Below are 21173 nucleotides of genomic sequence, written 5' to 3' on the forward strand. Positions count from 1 at the left end.
TAACTTAGTGACCACTAGCTGTTCTTTCCCCACCTTGAACCCCCGTGGAGCACAGTTCTCCTGTGACAGACGTTGGGTCACCAGGTGATGGAGTTGACTTGGTGACGACTAGCTGTTCTTCCCCCACCTTGAAACCCCGTGGAGCACAGTTCTCCTCTGACACACGTTGGGTCACCAGGTGATGGAGTTGACTTGGTGGCCACTAGCTGTTCTTCCCCCACCTTGAACCCCCGTGGAGCACAGTTCTCCTCTGACACATGTTGGGTCACCAGGTGATGGAGTTGACTTGGTGGCAACTAGCTGTGTACACCTTCTGGTCACAGTCACAGATCCTGGGGTCTACTTAAGATTTCTTCCTATTGTGCATCAGTAACACAAAATTGTTCATCTGAGCAAACCCTTCACACAGCTTCCTATTCCACTCAGAGGAAAATTCAAAGCCTGTCAGTGTCTGTTCTAGGCCAAAATTGTTGGGTTCTTCTCTGGTTTTGGAATTTTCTCCTACTCCACAGGGAGTGTCTTTAAAGGAACTGAACAACTATAGGTGATGGGGAAACTGAAATGTGTCCCTTGGTGGAGGCATCTCCAGATAGATGCCCATGTGCATAGTCAGAGGCAGAAAGTAGACCAGTAGTTCCCAGGGGCTGGGGGGGGGGAGGAGGAATGGGGAGTTATTGTTTATGGTACAGACTTTCTGTTCAAGGTGGCATCAACTTTTGTAAATAGATAATGATGATTATTATACAACATTAGGAATGTAATTAATGCCACTGAATTCTATTTAAAAATGGTTAAAATAACCCATTTTGTTATATATCTTTTACCACAATTATTCCAAAAAAAGAATCCATTACCATTAGCCGAGTCCAACTCCTAATGACCAACTTCTAAGGACAGGGTAGAGCTGCCCCTTGGGGTTTCCAAGGCTGCAGTCTTTACAGACTGCCACATCTTTCTCCTACTGAGCAGCTGGGGGATTCAAACTGCTGACCTTTTGGTTAGCAGCTGAGCGCTCAACCACTGTATCACCAGGGCTCTTTTGAGTCAAGGAGTAGGGTCTCCAAATTCATTGCTATGCTAATAATTTTTTTTTTTTTTAGTGCCATTAAGTTGACAATAACCCATGGCGACTCCGTGTGTGTGGGGTGGCTTTCTCCCAAGATGTACTCTAGCTCCGACCTTTCTCCTGTCTCTTAACAGCCAAGAGCGATGACTGTTTGCACCACTCAGACACCCTAGGAGGCAGTTCCACTATGTTCTGTGAGTCACTAGGCTCTGTGGTTTGGAGCTGAGAGGCACAGGAATGGAGAGGAAGTTAGAGTCCTTAGCCAGCACAGTGCACTGCTCATTGGTACTGAATAAACACTGGTTGATTAAGTTTATCAAAAACCCAAACCAAACCTCATTTAACCATACCTCAGACAAGAGATGGTCAAGATCAGTTGTCATCCAAGAAACAAGGAAGGCGGGAGATATGTCCAGGTGAGTCCAGGGAAAGTACTGCTAGCCACTTGAATGTGGGACTTCAAGTCTTGCAAACACACTCGATGGAGGGTACCTCACATGGTACTGGGTACTAAGGCTCTGGTGGGGGAGGAGGGTCTCCCCACAGTGTCCTGGGCTCCGTTCAGTAGCCAACTCTGGTTTAGTTCTTTAGAGATTATTCTCCTCAAGAAGCGTCAACTTCTGGCAGAGCCTGGCTGTGACTGTGGGGACATTGGCGGAGGTGAAGGTGTGGAACACATGCTGTGCATGATATCATGCCCAGAAGGCCAGGACAGGGCAGACCGATGCTCAGCCAGGGGGGATGTGGGTTTGGGTTGGTGATGAAAGCAGGGGAGGCCATGGACAAACCTCAAAAGATAAGCATTGACACGTGAGGAGTTGTGTGAGTAGCCCCGTCTATTGTTAGCAGGGACAGTCAGTAAGTACAAGAGAAGAAAAACCAGGTTGCCAGGGCTGGCGTGCCAGCAAGCATAGGGTTAACCAAGGTTCTAAGCAGGGATCACCCAATGAGGCACAGTTGGGGACAGTTGAGTTGGAGAGGACAGGGAAATTGTGCTGAGGGGTTTATCGTCTATAGGGTTGGGAGAGGGAAAAATACACATGACCAAGAGGTCATGTGACACAGGGTCTCACCGGTCTGTTGTTAGGTGCCATCAGATTGATTCTGACTCATAGTGACCCCATGGAGTACAGAGTAGAACTGCCCCGTGGGGTTTTCTTGGCTGCAATCTCTATAGAGGATTCGTGTGGCACTGTGATTTAATGCACTGGACTGCAAGGTCGGTTTGAACCGCAAGGTTGGTGTTTCAAGCTCACCAGCTGCTCCTTGGGAATCCTCTATGGGGTCACTATGGGTTGGAATCGACTCGATGGCCCTTAACAACAACAACAATCTCTATAGAAGCAGATCTCCAGGTTTTGCTCTGTAGGGCTCCCACCAGTCTTTCTGCTATTAGCGGAGCATTTAACCAGTACACTACAGGAAGCCTTCTCACCAAAGTAGATGGGAGGAAAACCTCTGATTACACCAAGATGATCAAATTCAGCAATTTCAAATCTTATCCTAATAGTTGGCACAAGGCTTGAATGCTGCTTAGCAGCACCGAGTTGCTGAGAAGAAATGGAATCTAGAAGAGAAGTGGGTTCTAGGCTCAGGGTTTTGGGTAGACCTGCTAAGGAGAGGCAAGAGAAGTGGCGACCTTTGGTTGTTTGAATGATTATATATTCCTGAATGTTTTTGTGTAAATCCCCTGCCTCCCCCTAAGAAAAACAACAACAAAAAAAAACTGAAACAAAACAACAGAGGAAATGAAAGCAATGTTGAGTGATGCTGTGTGGAGGGGATTGTAATCATAGCAATGAAGCTATGAGTGTAAAACCGATGTTCTCCCATGCAAACTATCACTCAATTCACAATAAAAACTTAAAAAAAAAAGATTTACAGCCTCAGAAACCCTGGTTAAAACAAAAAAGAGCCATGTGGCTGAAGGGGAGACTGAGCAGGTGTACAGGACCTAGTGGACCTTGGCGAGGAGCTGGGCTCTCACCTTGAGGACCAGGGGGTCCCTGATGGAGGCTTGTGCACACAGTCAGAGACACAAAGCCTATAAGGGTCCTGAGCAGCCAGTAGATGAATGGAACGGGGGTTAACTTTTAGTGCAGGGGAGAAGAGAAAGTGCTTCTAATCTCAAATGAATTAAATTCAAAATACAATGAAAACAAAAGACTTCCACCCTGAGAATAAAGGGGGCATTCACTAGAAATTGTGTTGAGTGATAATAGGGGAGTACGTCAAAGTCACCCTAATTACTGTGTTTAGGAAACAAACTTCCCTTGCACTTTCGTTTCAGGTAGCCCACAGCTGCACACTTTTTTTTAATCGCTTTATTTTATTTATTTATTTTTTTAATCTCCCTTGAAGACAAAGAAACTTGCAATTAAAGTTTTGAAATGCAAGGTTATTTCTTCATTTTCCCTTGGGCCCTATATTTTCTTTTCAAGGAGCAGAGATAATACATGCATTGTGAGGAGAATGAGAAAGAGAGGCGAGTGACGATCAATAGACCTTTGATAAGCTCATGTCGACAGAGATGCCCCATTTAGGTGGATTGTTTTCCCCTCTTTCAAGAGCCTATCCGAAGTCAGGGTGGTCAGTGGAATCATGCTGAAGAGCTCAGTAAAAAGCAACGTTGAAGATAGTTTATGAAGTCAATTGTTAAATGTTTACTCAACCAAAATGGTGACAACATCACGACTTCTAATAGCAAAAACCAAGCCGAACCTACTGCCCTCAAGTCGATTTTGACTCCTAGCCACCCTATAGAAGAGAGTAGAACTGCTCCCAAGGGTTTTCAAGGTTGTGAATCTTTATGGAACTGGCCTTCTGATTAGCAGCTCACCATTAAGCTCATGGTACCACCAGAGCATTTCTAGAGGCCACAGTGACTCTAAATTTTTAAGGTGCTTAAACCTGATCTAAGCCTGATTCTTTTCTGGTCATGAGATCTACTTCAAAACTAAAAAAAAATAAAAATAAAAACAAAAAAAACCTGTGTCAAATATGATCCATGCCTGGGTATGAAGATACAGGATAATGCATATTATTTAAACCTTTAAGGAGTAACAGCAATGCCCAATAGGAACCAAAAGTCTACACCACACCATCTTTCTGATGCGCTTCAGTTCTTGGATGGTTGTGTAGATCCATATTACAATTCTCTTTCCTCTCTCTGCGGCTGTGTTACCTGGCTCTCAAATCTTTCGGAGGCAGGGATGTCTCAGTTTAACCCTGTAGCAAGCGCAATACCGTGGGGAAGCATATTGCGAAAACTAAAAATATAAACAACAACAAAAAACCCCAAACTCAGTGCTGTCATTTCCGACTCCTAGAGACCCCACAGAACAGTGTAGAACGCATCCAAGACTGTAGCTCTATGGGAGCAGACAATCTCATCTTTCTCCTGAGGAGTGGCAGGTTTGAACCTCCAATCTTGTCGTTCGCAGTCCAATGCTTAACCTACTGTGCCAACAGGGTTACTTTTGAGAACTTAGTAAAGATGACTTTGATGGTGTGATGATAACTGAGCTTCTTAAACCGTGTACTGAACCCAGATTCCCCTTCTGACTGTTATTATGTGCAGAATTGATTTGCAGCTGAAGGTGACTCAGTCAAGAAAGAGAATGAATGCCTGATCCTACTCTATTAGTTATAGACTCAGCGAACCAAGTCAATCCCTTTTGGGAGGTAGGTATGGATGTGGGTGAAGGATTTCTGGTGGCTCAGAGGTTTTAAACAGAAGGTTGACAGTTTGAACCCACCGGCTGCTCTTCAGGAGAAAGATAGCACATTCTGCTTTCATAATAATGACAAGCTTGGAAACCCTATGGGGCAGTTCTACTCTGTCCTAAGACTTGGAATTCATTAGATGGCCATGGTTTTAGTTTTTGATATATGGCAAGAAGGGTTTGATTCCCAAGGTTTGTGGGAAAATTCTCTTTTATAATGAAATGTGCAAAGACCTGGAGTTAGAAAATCAAAAGGAAAGATCACTCAAGCTGAAAGAACTAAAGAACACAATTAAGCTTTGGTTGGTAAAGCTTTGAAGGATTCTATGGGCAGAATGTGGAGTAACGAAGGAAGCATCAGAAGAAGCTGGAGGGCATACCATTTCAGGAAGTAGCATATGATACCGAAGGAAGCAGTCCAACCTGCACTGAAGCCCTTGGTGAAAAAGAAGACTTCAGGAACTGATGGAATGCCAACTGGAATGTCTCATCAGAGGAATACAGTGCTGGAAGCACTCACCTGTCTATGCCAGGAGATCTGGAAAACAGCTTCCTAGACACCCAACTAGAAGAACTCCCTATTTGTGCCCATTCCAAAGAAAGGTGATCCAATAGAATGCAGAAATGATCAATCTCATAAATATCACTCACAGGTAAAGTTTTGCTGAAGATAATTCAAAACTGGTTACAACAATATACCAACAGAGGGCTACCAGAAATTCTAAGGACCTTGAAACAAGGGATATCATTGTTGATGTTAGACAAATTTTGGCTGAGCCAGATTCAGAAGAGGGCATGAAACAAGAAATATCATTACTGCTGTCAGATGGATCTAGGCTGAAAGCAAAGAGTACCAGAAAGATGTTTACTTGTGATTTATTGACTGTGCAGAGGCATGCAGCTGTGTAAGTTATAACAAATTATGGATAACATGGAGAAGATTGGGAATTCCAGAACACTTACTTCTGTTCACAAGAACCTGTACACAGACCAAGAAACAATTGCTAGAACGGAACAATACATCTTGTTGAGGGCCTTCCTCTTTTTCACTGACCCTCCACATGATGTCCTTCTCCAGGGACTGACTTGTCTTTCCTGACAGTATGTCCAAAGTCTCACCATCCTGGCTTCCAAGGAGCATTCTGGCTGTACCTCTTCCAAGATAGATTTGTTTGTTCTTCTAGGAGTACCTGGTACTTTCAATATTCTTTTCTAACAACATAATTCAAATGTACCAATTCTTCTATGGTCTTTCTTATTCATTGTCTAACTTTCACCTGCATTTGAGGCGAATGAAAATGGCTTGGGTCAGGTGCACCTTTGTCTTCAAACTGACATTTTTGTTCTTGAACACTTTAAAGAGAGGTGTGTGCAGCAGATTTGCCTAATGCAATACATCGTTTGATTTCTTGACTGCTGCTTCCATGAACACTGATTGTGGACCTTAGCAAAATGAAGTCTTTGACAACTTTAATCTTTTCTTCCATTTGTCATGATGTTATTTATTGGTCCAGTTGTGAAGATTTTCATTTTCTTTGCATTGAGGTGCAATCCATACCAAAGGCTGTAAACTTTGATCTTCATCAGTAAGTATTTCAAGTCCTTTTTACTTCAAGCAAGCAAGGTTGTATCATCTGCATATCACAGGTTGTTAATGAGTCTTCCTTTAGTCACGATGCCACATTTTCCTTTATATAATCCAGCTTCTTGAAGTATTTGTTCAGCATACAGATTAAGTGTGGTCAAAGGATACAACTGTGTTGCACACTTTTCTTGACTTTAAACTTTCAGTATCCCCACGTTCTGGTTTAACAAATGACTATTGAGTCTATGTACAGGTTCTTCCTGAATACAATGAAGTGTCCTGGAATTCCCATTTTTCAGTATTATCCATGATTTATAATGATTCACACAGTTGAAAGACTGTGCATAGTCAAATGGGCAAAGTACCATGGGCTGCCCAAAGAACCAACAGATCTGTGTTGGAAGAAGTACAACCAGAGTGCTCCTTGGAGACCAGCATGGCCAGACTTCATTTCTTATACTTTGGACATGTTGTCAGGAGGGACCAGTCGCTGGAGAAGGATGTCATGTTTGGTAAGGTGGCGAGTCAGATACAAAGAGGAAGACCCCTAGCAAGATGGATTGGCAAAGTGGCAGCATCAATGGGCTCAAGCGTGGCAACAACAATTGTGAAGTTGGCCCAGGACCAGGCAGTGTTTCGTTCAATTGTTCATAGGGTCGCTATGAGTTGGTACCGATTCGATGGCACCTAACCACAACAACAACACATCTTTCTCTGCTTTCAATCAAGATCCATCTGACATCAGTAATATCCCTTGTTTCATGTCCTCTTCTGGATCTGGCTTGGATTCCTGGCAGCTCCCTGTTGACGTATTGCTGCATCTGTTTTTGAGTGATCTTTAGCAAAATTTTACTAGCTAGCATGTGATATTAATGATTTTGTTTGATAATTTCTGCATTCCATTGGGTCACCTTTCTTTGGAATGGGCACACAGATGGATCGTTTACACTCTGTTGGCCAGGTAGTTGTCTTCCAAATTTCTTGGCATGATGAGTGAGTGCGTCCTGTGCTGTATCAGTTTTGCATTTGTATTCTGTCAGTTCTTGGAGAATTGTTTTTGCCAGTGCCTTTAGATCAGCTTAGACTTGTTGTTGTTAAGTGCCATCAAGTCGATTTCAACCCATAGCTACCCTGTGTAGGGTTTCCAAGGAGCAACTGATGAGCTTGAACCACCGACCTTGCAGTTCAAATGACTCTGCAGTCTGGTGCATTAACCCACAGCACCACCCCAGGACTCCTTTGTTGTTGTTGGTGGTGTTAAGTACCGTGGAGTCGGTTCTGACTCATAGTGACCCTGCACAGGTTTTCCGAGGCTGTAAATCTTTATGGCGCAGAAAGCCTCATCTTTCTCCTGCGGAACAGCTAGTAGTTTTGAACTGCCAACCTTGGGGTTAGCAGCCCAATTTGTAACCACTACGCTACCAGAGCTCCTTTACTCCCTCACTAATCCCTGGGATATTGATATTTATGCATTCCAATTCATTTTTGACAACTTCCAATTTTCGGAGATTCATCCTTGTCCGTTGCACATTCTGATGATTAGTGGTTGTTTGCAGCTGCTTCTCATTTTGTGATGAGCCCCATCAGCAAATAATGGTCCTGAAAGCTTTGCTCTATTCACATCACTAAGGGGTCCTGGTGTGTCTCTGTAGGATAAGCACTGGACTGCTAACTGCAAGGTCAGTGGTTCAAACCCACCAGCTGCTTCTTGGAAACCCTACACAGGGTCACTATGAGTTGGAACAAACTCCACGGTGCGTAACAACAAGGTCAACTCTACTTTGAGGAGGCAGCTTTTCCCCAGTCATATTTCGAGTGCCTTCCAACTTGAGGGGATCATCTTTCTGCACAATATCTTGCTTCTTCTTCATGAGGCTGTCACTGGCTAAGCCTTTAGAAGTGGTCTGTCTCTTTTCCTCTTCTAACTGTGCCTTCGTATGGAATTTCAGCTGAAACCTATCCAGAATGGGAGACCCTGCTGCCATTCTGGTGGTATAGCTCCCAGCACCACAGCAACACACAAGCTACCCCAGTACAACAACGTGACAGATGAGTGTTGGTGGGCGAGGAAAGAACCATCGAGAAAGAGAAAGCCCCGTCATGAGACACACTGACACAGCAGCTGTAACAATGGGCTTCAGCTTAGTGTCCTGTAAACGTGGCCCAGGACTGGGCAGTGCTTCATTCTGTTTCAGGGTGGCTATGAGTCAGAGCCAACTCAAAGGCACTTAACAAGAACAATAGAGTTAAGTGATTGGCTGCTAACTGAAAGATTGGCACTTTGCGCTCACTCAGCTGCTCCCTTATAGGAAGACCTGGCCTGTCTCTCCCATGAAGATTCCAGCCTAGGAAACCCTCGGAGGCCCTTCGACTCTATCACATGGGGTTGCTATGAGTCAAGAATAACTTGATAGTAGCCAGCAACATCTTCACAGAGAGCCCTTGGCTAGTGCAGAAGGTTAACTAGCATACGTGGCTGCTAACTGACAGACTGTGGTGGCCCCTTAGAAGAAAGGGCTGGGGTCTACTTCGAGAAAAGTAACCCATTGAAATCCCTATGGTGACCCTGTGTGTTACCATGAATCAAGTCCACTGCAGTGAGTCAGGCTGCTGGTGGCAGTATCTGGCACGGCTGTCCTTGAGAGGAGACCTGAAGTTTAGATTTGCACACACTCACACACACACACATGAATCTTATCTTTTCTCGGTAAATCTGAAGGCTTGAAATTCTACCTACCACGTTTATTTATAAGAATGTCTGGACGGATATTTGGTCAAAACTCGGTCATGTCCTATTTAACACAAATCACTGGTAGATCTAATCTGGTAGCAGTTTTATCAGTAGACTCACGGAGTACACTCTTTCTTGGCTCTCTGCCTACATACTGAGGCTCTCACAGAAAACCACCGAGATGACTCGGATCCTTGTCACAGTTATGCAAAGGTGTCTCAAGTTTCTAACCCGTGAGAACGCACTTCTTTATTTGAAATCAAACAGGTTTTTTTTTGTTTTGTGTGTTTTAAATGTCTTCGAATTTTTTAAAAAAGTAGCTTGTTTTCATTGCCCAGCTAAGATACTTTGCCGTACAACTTTGCTGGTGTAGGTCAAACGTAAACAAGGCCTCGGTAACATTGTCAGCCCCTTCGAATTCTTCTTCTGAGCCCCATGCTCTCTTCTCTTCCATCCTCTTTCTCTTTCCCTTTGTCCCCTTGGGGGGTAGATCTGATCTAAGTAATTCATACTTAAACTCATTCTGCTCACGTTTGCACGTTCATGGTTCACAGGCAGAATGCTGGTGCAGTGGCAGAAGTCTCACCTTCTATGTAGGAGACCTTTCTTTTCTTTTCTTTCACCATACTTAATCAACCTGTATGCAGAGGAAATCATCCGAGAAGCTGGGTTCTATGAAGAAAAACGTGGCATCAGGATTGGAGGAAGACTCATTAACAACCTGCGATACGCAGATGATACAACCTTGATTGCTGAAAGTGAAGAGGACTTAAAACATTTACTGATGAAGATCAAAGAGCACAGCCTTCGGTATGGATTACATCTCAATGTAAAGAAAACAAAAATCCTCACCACTGGACCTATAAACAGCATTCTTATCAACGGAGAAAAGATTGAAATTGTCAGGGGGTTCATTTTTCTTGAATCGACCATCAACTCTCACGGAAGCAGCAGTCAAGAAATCAAATGACGTGTTGCATTAGGCAAATCTGCTGCACAAGACCTTTTTAAAGTGTTGAAGAACAAGGATGTCAGCTTGAGGACTAAGGTGTGCCTGACCCAAGCCATGGTATTTTCAATAACCTCATATGCATGGGAAAGCTGGACAGTGAATAAGGAAGACCGTAGAATAATAGATGCATTTGAGTTAATGGTGTTGGAGGAGAATACTGAAAGTGCCATGGACTGCCAAAAGAATGAACAGATCCGTGTTGGAAGAAGTGCAGCCAGAGTGCTCCTTGGAGGCCAAGATGGCCAAAATTTGTTTCTTAATACTTTGGGCATATTGTCAGGAGGGACCAGTCGCTGGAGAAGGATATCATGTTTGGTAAGGCAGAGGGTCAGAGAAAAAGAGGAAGAGCCCCAGCGAGATTGATTGGCCAAGTGGCAGCATCGATGAACTCAAGTGTGGCAACAGTAGTGAGATTGGCCTAGGATTGGGCAGTGTTTCGTTTTGCTGTGCATAAGGTCGCTGTGGGTCGGTACCGACTCAATGGCACCTAACAACAACAATGTAGGAGACCTGGAGCCCTGCTGTGGCACTGTAGCATAAGCACCGAACCGCAAGGTCGGTTTGAACCGCAAGGTCGATGGTTCAAATTCACTAGCCACTCCTCAGAAAACATATACAAGGGTTCCCATGAGTCAGAACCAGCAAAACAGCACTTAACAACAACAACAACAGCAACAACAGTGTGGGAGCTCTGGTGTGGCACTGTAGGATAAACATTGGACTGCAAGGTTTGAACTACAAGATTGGCAGTTCTTATGTGCTGACCAGGCTTCAGTGAGTATGATGAACGAGGAAGAAAGACCTGGCAGCCTGCTACTGAAAATTAGCAGTGAAAACCCGATAGGTCACAGTGCTCTGACCTGCAGCTGGTCTTGGGGCTGGCACAGAACCAGGCAGCATGGCATTCTGTTGTGAATGGGAGTCACCGTGAGTTGGGGGCTGACTTGACAGAAACCATTGGTGGTAAAAATAGTGATGTGCTTAACTACTAGCCTAAAGGTTGGCAGTTCGACCTTACCCAGAAGTGCCCTGGAGGACAAAGCTGGCAATGGGTCTCCAAAAGTTCACAGCCTTTCGAAGTGAGTGGCTTACAAGGTTTCAAGAGGAAGTTTAGTTTAAAAGTGTGTGGGGAAGATAGAGTCGCCACTGAATAGTTTTCATCTTGTCTAGATGGGTCTGGTAAAAAGAGATGGGGATAAGATTCTTATGATTCAATAGTGAGTAATTGTTATCATGACTAATTGTGACTGTCACATTGTAAAGGTAGAAGTTTTGTAAAAAAACAGGGGAGTAGTTAATCTTACAGTCCAGAAACCAAGGACCCTAGAACCATCAAGGGAGAAGAGCACAAGCAAAATGAGGGACCCTATCCAGAGAAGCAAGGTGCTCTGGTAGCATAGTGGTTACGAATCGGGCTGCAAACCTTAAGGTCAGCAGTTCGAAACTACCAGCTGTTCTATGGGAGAAAGATGAGGCTTTCTGTTCCCATAAAGATTTACAGCCTCGAAAACCCTGTACAGGGTCGCTGTGAGTCAGTTCCGACTCCACGGCACATAACCACCACCACCATCCAAACAAGCAGCAACCCCAGAGATGGAGGCAGAGATGGGAACATGGAGAAAGAGAGCAGCGGAGGACTCTAGATTTATGGGAAGAGAGGGATTGAGTGCTGGTGCCCAGGTAGTAGACTTGCAGAATGTGCCCTTTGGTTGTTTGAATTATTATATATCCTGAGTGTTTTTTTTTTTTTTCACAAGAGCTAAAATGAATAGAGGGCAATACTGTTAATTGATGGTACATGGAGGGGCTTATAAGCATTGCAATGAAACAAAATATGTGATTTGTTGAATGTAAAACTGCCCTGTAAACTCTCACTCAATTCACAATAAAAACTTAAAAAAGAAAAAGATCCCAGCCTTGAGGAGCTGTTTAACTCTTCTTCACGCCTGGGGGTCTTGTGAATTGGATTCAACTCAATGACAGCTCACAGCAGCATGCGTGTTAATAGTCACACGTTCTTGAATGCAGGCTGTGTGCTCACCGCTGTGCTGTGTGATGGGACTCCCTCACATAATTCTTCCAGCAACCTGTAAGAAGTGAGTTTAAATGTGAGGAAGCAGACAGACCGAAAGGAATCCGCATTAGGATGTCCCAGACAGAGTGGGAGAAAATGAACAAAATTAAAACTTTAAAAAGAAAACAGAACAGACTTACTGGCCATAAAGAGACGGGAGGAACCCTAGACTATGGCCCTGGTCACCCTTCAGGTCTGAAACGGAGCTCATCTTTGTGGCCCTCTTGTTAATAGTTAACAGTTCTTGTTGGTGTTAAGTGCCATTGAGTAGATTCCCACTCACAGCAACCCTCTAGGGTTTCTGAGGAGCCACTGGTGGGTTTGAACCACAGACCTTCAATTCCAACCAACCTTGAGGTCCAGTGCTTGTCCTACAGCACCACACCAGGACTTCAGTCTTTATTTTAGTTAGTATTTTTCATTTTTACCTAGAGACGTGCTTGATTTGACCTCTGGTCTATAAACAACTTGTATCATTTCCATTCCCAAACCTCACTGCCGTTGAGTCAACTCTGATTCATAGCAACACTGACCTCTAACTGCCAGGATCTGTTAGAAGAGAAAATGAAATAAAATCAAGAAGGCCAAAGGCAGCCAGAAGTTTCCAGAGAAAAACAGCTAAGAAAGGGGCAAACTTGAGAAGGTCCTCAAGAATGTCTAAATGTACAAACCTATGTGTTGACTCTGGTTAGCATATTTAGTGAGTCTAAGGTCTTCCCTCTGCCCTCACGTCTTAGCGGTCAGAGAAAGAACATGTTCAAAGAAATGGACAAGAAGTGAGAGCATTTGATTGTAGCGGCTTGACCTATTAATGCTTCCTCTTATTTTCTTTACTTGTGAATTTGCTTCTAAATACAAAATGCTTTCCAGAGAAGTAATTTCTTAGTATAGGGAAGTGAGGACACAGGCTACTAGTAATTTCTCTGTATGCTATTCTGCGTAGGGTCCGTTTCAACAGAAACTTTCTTTGAAGGACCCCCCCCCCCCGCCCCGCCCGAGGTCAGCAAGACTATTAAGTGAGGTATTGTTTTTACATTTAATAGTTTCTCTCAATAAAAGTGCATTTTCCAGTTCTATTCATACTCAGCTAGCTATTCGATATCACGCATACTTAAATTATAGCCAAAGTCTCAAATCTAGTCATGGATGATATTTCCTCAAATAAAACCTATGGAAAATCCCTCATTTGTTCTTCTTGATTAGGTTCTTTTTCTCTTTCAGTTGGCACTAGGGGCCCAACCTGTTTCTGCTTTATTATCTGTCAGCATGAATTTTCAGTCAAGCAAGAAAGTAATTTTAGTATCCATAATGACTTTCACTACGATTGGGTTGATTAACAGCACGAAAAATAAATATTTAAGTCAGCCTTCCCTACAGGTTTCTAAATACAGATCCACTAGTCTCCGTAGCGCCTCTGGCAGAATCATGTGTCTTCAGCTTACGGTTTTTCATTTTTCATAATTATACCCAACGTGGCTCTGCACAGGGAAATAAATCCACGTAGCTTTAAAAAAGTATTTGGATTTGTAATAAATTGTTCTTCTTCTCCACCCCTGAAGCCTTTCCCAGACTGTAGGCATGTTCATTCTAGAATAGTTTGTCAGCTATTAAGATAAACACCAGCCCGGTTGCCTTGAAACAAATAACACACAAAACACAAAAAGACGCTAGAAAGCGAGGCAATTGCAGAAGTCAAATAAACGCAATACATTCTCTTGCTATTTTAACTCCCTTTTTTCAAGCTTACCAAGGAATTTGTATAGGGGTTAGGGTGGGGATTATAGGGAATTTTTACTATTAGTAAATTTTAGTACTCCTTATCGGTTTGACGAAGTCTTGGTGTAGCGCTGTAGGTTAAGCACTCGACTGCAAGGTCTGTTTGAATAGCAAGTTCGGTGGTTCAAACCCACTAGTCACTCCTTGGACACCCGGTTGGTATGAGTCAGAACAAACTCAGCAGCACTTAACAACAACATATATTCTAAAGGAGCCCTGGTGTCACCGTGGGCTAAGCATTGAGCTGCTAGCTGCAAGGTTCAGGGCTCAAAGCCAATAGCAGCTTCATGGGAGAAAGACGAGGCTGTCTGCTGCTGTAAAGATTTACGGTCTCAGAAACCCTAAGGAGCCTTTCTCTGTCCCGTAGGAATCAACACAGGGGCAGGGGGTTTGGTTTCTGGTTTTGGTATTAATTCTGGGAAATCAGCTAGAAAATAAAGATGAGGCCAAACAGAATTTTTGCAGTTTATTGTAGTAGAACACTGTCTGTACATGTGGTGTGGTCTCTTATCATCCCTTATGTCAAATCATCTTCCCTAAAACACAGATGAGACAAACAACTGCTTCCAGCTGGCCCCCGGGACAGTTGCTGTATAGAACAGATCAGAATCATTTACAGAATGGGTGAGAAGGGTACACAAGAATATTAATGACTAGTAATACTGATGGAGTCCTGGCATGGTGCTGTAAGATGAGCATTGGACTGCTAACCACAAGATCAGTAATTCAAACCCACCAGTCGCTCCTTGGAAACCCAATACAGGGTCACTATGAGTCTTAACCAACTCCACAGCACTTAACAATGACAATAGCAGCACTGATCACCTATGGGGAAGAGCAACTGGAAGAAGGATAGGAGTGAGAGTTCACGTGACTATAATCCCATCGCAAGAAAGAGAAATCTAGAAGTGGTTCTATTGTATTTGCTTAATGAACACAATCATGCTTCAAAAGCTTTGAGTCTATCATTTTGAAAGAAAACAAACTAAACCCAAACTCACTGCCAACAAGTCCATTTCTATTCAGTGACACCAGAGCCCAGAGTAGAACGGCCCTAGAGGGTTTCCTAAGTTGTAAATATAGAAGCAGACAGTCACATCTTTCTGCCATGGATTGGCTGACGGGTTCGCAACACCAACCTTTGGCTAGCAGCCGAACACTTTAACCACTGTGTCACCAGAGCTCCTTCAGAAGAAAGCAAGTCAATCTTACCAATGAGCTATAAGAAAATATAGATAACTAAAAGATTGTATGTATCAATTCAATGATCAGAGGAGACTGAAGCCAGGTGATAAATTACCCAGTAACTGAAGATCTGTAGCCTTGCGCCGAAACTCCTCCATTCCCTGGGAGCTGATTTCAGTAACATGTGAGGCTGTCGTTAGCTACCTCACATCAACTCCAGTTCATGATGGTCTTACGCACAACAGAATGAAACATGGTTGGGTCCTGCAGCTTCCTGCCAACTTGTTGAGTATTAATGTTTAAGCCCATTGGTGTGGCTGTTTTGCCAGTCCATCTTATTGAAGGGTTCTCTTGTTTTTATTGACCTTCTTTGTCACCAAACAGAATGTCCAAGTGATTGATCTTTCCTGATGATATGCTGAAAGTAATCAAGTGCAAGTCTCACCATCCTTGCTTCTAACGGGAGCATTCTGGTTGCATTTCTCTTAAGACAGATTTGTTTGTTCTTTAGACAGTCCATGGTACCATTCAACAAATAGTCTTTGCTAGCACTGCAGTTTGAACACATCAGCTCTTCTGTCTTCCTTTTTCATTTAAGCAAGAACATGTTTTTTTTGTTTTTAAACTGTTTTCCTATGATTTCTACCAATGAAAATTTCCCCCTTCTCACAACCTTTTCTACCACTGGTCTGCCAGTTTGTCGTACTGTGGTGGCTTACCTGTAACTGTGATTCTGGAAGCTATGCCACCGGTATTTTTCATACCAGCGGGGCCACCCATGGTGACAGTTTTCAGCAGAGCTTCCAGACTAAGACAGACTATGAAGGAGAGACAGACTACTAAATGTTTAGTCACTGAAAACCTTATGAAGAGAAGTGGAACATTGTCAGCTATAATGCCGGAAGATGAATGCATTCTGAAGAGCACCAGGATTTTGTGTAAAGTGGGGGGTCAACCAAAAAGAGCAAGACCCGCCACGAGATGGATTGGCATGGTGGCGGCAGCAATGAACTTTGGGCGTGGCAACAATTGTGAAGTTGACGCAGGACTGGGCAGTGTTTTGTCATGTTGTGCCCAAATTTTGAGGCTTCTGAAGAGAAGGGCCAGAGAACCAGAAAGGGTAGGGCAGGCTGTCACTGGGAGGGTGTTGAGCATCTGAAGGTTCTTCTCAAGGCTAGAATGGGCATGGTGGAGTACTGAGGTGGGAGACGCCAGAATAGGAATCTTGTTGGCATAAGGAAAGGTCTTCCTGGGAGGGGTGGGGGCCCAACTGTCTGAGGGAAGGCTATCCATTCGTGCATGCAAGTGACGGCATTCAGAGGATGTCCTTGGCTGACCACCCAGGCAGAGGGACACTGGCATAATGAAGCCTGAGTGGAGACCAACAGAAAACCAAGTCTGAGTGATCTAGATGTCAGAAGCAAGCTGAGAGCCAGTCTGGGGCAGATTGAGGGGCAAGTCTGCAGATAGGCTGAGTATTCCAAGAACTGGGACAAATCCAGGGTCTGAAAGGCATAAAGCAAGCCAGAATCCCTGTCCCCAGAACCAGAACCTGGGTTAGCATAAGACCAGGACAAAATGGCCTTCTTGTGCTGTGCAAAGTCTGCGGATTCACCCGAGAGCTGGGTTTCACAAGTGGAGGTTGAGGAAGGGGGGAAAACACATCCCTCCCTGTTGTGCAGGCATCTGAAAGAGTTTCCAGATAATTTTCATTTACCCCCAAACTGCATTCCTTAAATATACATAGAGATGTTGCCTTTTTTAAGTTGATGTGTATTGTCAGTTGGAAGGTGAACTGAAAAGTACCTACTAATGTAGTTAGAAAACAAAGTAAGTGTCTGTTTAAGCCATGTTTTAGATTAAAGCCATAATTTCAAGACCTATTTTTCCAATGGTGAAATTTCTGCTGCTTCTTGAAAGCTCTGCAATCCGAGTTTTGTTAAGCAGATGGGTCAGTTTTGGGGGTGATGACAATGCAGCAGTTAGATAGTGGTGATGCTTACTCAACCTTGTGAGTGGAAAAAACTCTACTCCTTCACAGTGAACTGTACACCTCCTAAGGGTGAATTTCATCTATAAAATAAGAAAGATGTTTCAGGGCACCTTGGTACGGCAAGAACACATTTAAAGATAAATTGAGTCTACGGAATAAGCTATAGATAGGTTTTAAAAACCAGGACATCTGGTCACTTCTGAAAGTGGTGATACATACATATTTACCAGGAGATGTAGACCTCTTGAGTTTGATGATGGATGGATGGAGGGATAGATGGGTGGATGGATGGGTAGATAGGTGAGTGGATGGGTAGGTGGGTGGGTGAGTGGATGGAAGGATGAATGGATGGTAGATGGATGGGTGGATGGTAGATGGATGGGTGGATGGATGGATGAATGGATGGGTGAATGGGCAGATGGATAGATGAATGGGTGGGTGGATGGAGTTAATCAAAGCCTCATTCCTAACATGTAAGCCAGGTGCCCACATTTACAGGTCATGTGTGGTCATATGTGATGCTTGATAGACATAGTGTCTGGAGTCCAGGACACAGCCAGTGACATCTGATGGTGCTTTTAAGCATCTGCTTCAAGGGTCACCCTTTTCACCAAATTCCCCTAAAAAGTACCTTCCAGTGTTCATAACCAATAACTATGTGCTTATCTTACAGAGACTGTTGCAACTTTTTTATGGGTTAGAAGCAATTGATCATCGTTATTATCTGACGTTTGTTTATCCTGGTTTGCTTTTGTCTTCATCAGTACAATGTTGTTCACATTTTAATAGGCTAAGACAAACTCTATTTGTTGACAAAATCTGTATGGATTGCCTTCAGTTTGACCATCTCTCTGTGTGCCAAACAGAGGACACTGCCTGCCTACTGGGAAATGGACTCCTATAAAAACGAAGAGAAAAAGACCTGAAAGGGGAGAAATGAGGGGTTTCTGTGAATTCAGTTTTATTATTTCCACTGGGCACAATAGATGCCCTCGAGACCTTGCCATCTGGTGATGGCATGTTATCCCATACCCTTGGGGTCTGTGGGTCATATTCAGAAATCAAGTCTAGAATCTCGAATAAATCCATGGCTCCATTAACACATCAGGACCTTGTTGTTGTTCGGTGCCGTCGCGTTGGTTCTGACTCATACCTTCTGCACAACAGAATAAAACAGCCTGGTCCTACTCCATCCTCACAATTGTTATGTTTGAGCCCACTGCTGCTGCCACTGTGTCAATCCTGCTTATCAAACACCACATAACTGTTTCTTCCCCATCCCTCCTGTAACCCTGTGCTTTTAGGAGAGGGCCAGATGAACTGCATCTTCCATACCCCCCACTCAGCTAGCCTTGGGTTTCTTGTTTTGGTGTTATCTTTACAAAACAGAGTTCCATAACTGAAGTGTTCTGAGAATGGAGGACTTTTCTATCCCGACATCCTCTATCTAAGCTCTTTTTCGTGACCTGAGCTCTGAATGTTGTGTCTCCACCACTCTTTAGTTGCCACTCTGCACCCCAGCCACACTGACATACCTTTATGGGCACCCCAAATGCCATTTCAGACCCCATTGCCTCTGTTTGAGTGGTTGGCTTGGTCTACAAACTCCTCTTTGCCCATCTCCCAATCTTCACCTGCCGGCTCCTGTTTCCTCACATGGCTAATCTCTGTTGCTTCTGTAAGACTGAGCTCCCCTCTGCCCTCTCCTAAGAAATGTCTCCAGGCCTGCTTCCACTGTAGTGTGCGCTAGACGGGGAGCTTCTGAAGAAGATGTCTGTGTGTTTCACAGCTTTGCCTTCCTAGGATGGCCATGCGTAAATCCATGTCCAGCTCCACCCAACTGTTCCGTTTCACTGTTTCATTTCTAATAGGATTGCTTTTCAGCAGGAGTGGCTGTTTTGTTTTGTTTTGTTTTTTCTTTCTTATGCTGAGAAGGATAATGAGGAAAGAGCCTTTCTGTGGTAGACTGATAAGCATCAGTGACTACAGAGAACCTGACTTTCATTTTGCTTTGTTTGGTTTTGCTCAGACGGACAGATTTGGAAATTAGTGGTGATATTAGAATCAGACAGTTTTGCATACTTTTTACTGTGTTTTTGGTGAAGACTTTCACATCAGTTTAGATTCACCCTCAACAGTTTTCACACGAGATGTTCAGCAACAAAGGCTATCTAAGCTCTTCACTTGGGGGACCGCTCTCAGTCTTTACATTCTGGTTGCTCCATTAAATCTAGTTACCCCCCTACATTCTCATCTTGATTTTAAAGTAATTTGTGACCGTTTGATCTCATGTTGATGTTTTCTATTTTTTAATTTTTTTTTTATTTTAAGGAGCACAGTACTTCATGGGTGGTGGTGGTGGTGGTTATGTGCCGTGGAGTCGGTTCTGACTCATAGTGACCCTGTGCAGGGTTTCCGAGGCTGTAAATCTTTACGGGAGCAGAACGCCTCATCTTTCTCCCGCAGAACAGCTAGTAGTAGGTAGTCTCTATTTTTTTTCTAACCAATTTGTGCTTAGGCTGGAAGGTGACCTCAAGGGTTAGTTTCAGTTCCAGGTTTGAAGTGTGTCTCAGGGCAGCCGTCTCGGGGAGTCCTTCTATCTCAACCAGTCCATTAAGTCTGTTGCTGTTTTAGAAATTTGAAGTCTGTTTCACATATATCTCCCAGTCTATCAGGGTCCATCTATTGTAGCCATGATTGGAACAGTTGGAAGTGGTAGTTAGGCGCCATCTTGTTCTTCTGGTCTTAGGGTAGACTGTTTGTCATAGAGACTAGTTTCTTCTTTGAATGACTGTTCTTTTTCTTTTTTGGGGAGTGCTCTAGATGAATAGAGAACAACAGTTGTATGGTAGATGGCTACACAAACTTTTAAGATTCCAGACAGTGCTCACTACTCTGCATACTCGGGTGTAGAACATAACTTTATGAACAGTGTCATGCCAATTGACAGAAATGTCCCATGAGACTATGACCCTAAGTCCAGGAATCCAATCCTGTGAGATATTTGCTTATGCCTAGGAAGTATCCTGGAGTCCTGGTGTGGTGTTGCAGGATGATGCACTAGACTATAAGGTTAGTTGGAACTGCAAGGTTGGCGGTTCTAACTCACCAGCCACTTTTTGGAAACCCCATACAGGGTTGTTATGAGACTGAACCAACTCGATGGCACTTAAGAAGAAGAAGAAGAAGAAGAAAGTATCCTAGGCATAAGCAATTGTGAGGATGATGGAGGACTGTGTGGTGTTTCGTTCTGTTGTACATAAGGTCTCTATGAGTTGGAACTGACTCGATGGTACCTAACAACAACAGGAAGTATCTGTAACTGTGCCCCCTATGCATATTTATGTATAATAGTGTGTGCATATATATGTAATATATGTGCTAGAAACATACAATTTTGAACCAGCAAGAAAACAAAGACTCAGAAAGCTTAAGCAGCTTGCCCAGAATCTATCAGCTGACAGGTGATTGAGACTTCTAGCTCCAAGCCCATATGTTCCCTACAACATCTTGCTACCCCCTCTTTTTCAAAAGTTTCTACAGGTCTAATGGTTATGAATCGGGCTGTTAATCTCAGGGTCAGCAGTTCGAAACTACCAGCTGTTCTGCGGGAGAAAGATGAGGCGTTCTGCTGTTGTAAAGATTTACAGCCTTGGAAACCCTGTACAGGGTCGCTATGGGTCGGAACCGACTTCATGGCACATAACTACCACCGCCACAGGTCTAAAGTAACATTTTAAACATCTTTTAAAATTCAGAGCTAACTTGTAAGTAAAACTCTGACATCCCTTGGTATAATCATTATATTCTATGAAGTTTTGTGACCCTACTTGACTTAGCATATTAACCACCAGATGACAACAATCAGATGGGATGAATTTTGTATGTGACTCGTGAAAAGCAGTTCCAACCTTCTGCTTACAATTTGTAAATTTCCCTTGAATCCATCATATGATCATGAACATAATAACTGAAGTATTTTTAAATGCTAAACATGTTTTCATGCTAGTGTGGCTGGTTTTGTGC

The 21173-nt window shown here is 43.6% G+C and overlaps 1 protein-coding gene across 1 annotated transcript in view; it reads left to right on the forward strand.

The window, feature by feature from the left end:
- TNFRSF11A (tumor necrosis factor receptor superfamily, member 11a, NFKB activator) overlaps positions 1–21173 on the forward strand; it is a 77184-nt gene that overhangs the window by 17784 nt on the left and 38227 nt on the right. The gene's annotated exons all lie outside the window — the stretch shown is intronic.

Source organism: Chrysochloris asiatica, unplaced genomic scaffold (genome assembly GCF_000296735.1).
Source record: "Chrysochloris asiatica unplaced genomic scaffold, ChrAsi1.0 scaffold00021, whole genome shotgun sequence".
Lineage (NCBI taxonomy): Eukaryota > Metazoa > Chordata > Mammalia > Afrosoricida > Chrysochloridae > Chrysochloris > Chrysochloris asiatica.